Source organism: Vicugna pacos, chromosome 2 (assembly GCF_048564905.1).
Source record: "Vicugna pacos chromosome 2, VicPac4, whole genome shotgun sequence".
Classification (NCBI taxonomy): domain Eukaryota; kingdom Metazoa; phylum Chordata; class Mammalia; order Artiodactyla; family Camelidae; genus Vicugna; species Vicugna pacos.
The window spans coordinates 3962501-3963016 of NC_132988.1; the positions used below are offsets into that span (position 1 = coordinate 3962501).

At 30.8% G+C, this 516-nt stretch overlaps 1 protein-coding gene across 1 annotated transcript in view; it reads left to right on the forward strand.

The window, feature by feature from the left end:
- The window catches only part of GRIA2 (glutamate ionotropic receptor AMPA type subunit 2), a 141205-nt gene extending 141001 nt beyond the window's left edge, over window positions 1-204 (forward strand). Inside the window, exon 17 of the mRNA XM_031670337.2 lies at window positions 1-204. This exon is cut by the window's left edge and continues 688 nt beyond it. The gene's annotated coding sequence lies outside the window, so the exon portion shown is untranslated.
- The last annotated feature ends 312 nt before the right edge of the window (window positions 205-516 follow it).

The following is a 516-nucleotide window of genomic DNA, read 5'->3' on the forward strand; positions in this document are numbered from 1 at the left end:
AAAGCCAAATATGTAAATGCTAAGGAAAGAAAACCAAGAGAAGATTCCAATCTTGTAGTAATTTAATGTTGTTATCCAAACTTTAATGTACCCTCTTCTTTAACATTTGGTGTTAATATAAAATTACTTGGCAATGCTTGACATTTGAAATAAACACTTTTCTATTGTTTTATTTGCAAGTGGTCCAATTAATTTTGCTTAGCTACAGTTTGGTCATAAATTGAGTTCAGAGACACAATCAAATTGTTAGGTTCCCAGAGAAATCAGCCCCCTTTTAAGAAGGCCAGGTGGTTCCTAAAGTATAAACTTGTCCCCAGACAGTATCTGAACCTGTTTTTCGTATGTCTTATTATATATAAAGGAATATTTAACATAAAGCATTTAATCTATGTAGATAAATGCGAATAGACTTTAAAACGCTAATATTAAAAAAACAAATAGAGTATGTGAGTAGGTTCCATTTTAAAGTGTTTGAGCTGACAGAAGAGAAATGTTAGTTGTACATGAAGTTAGAAA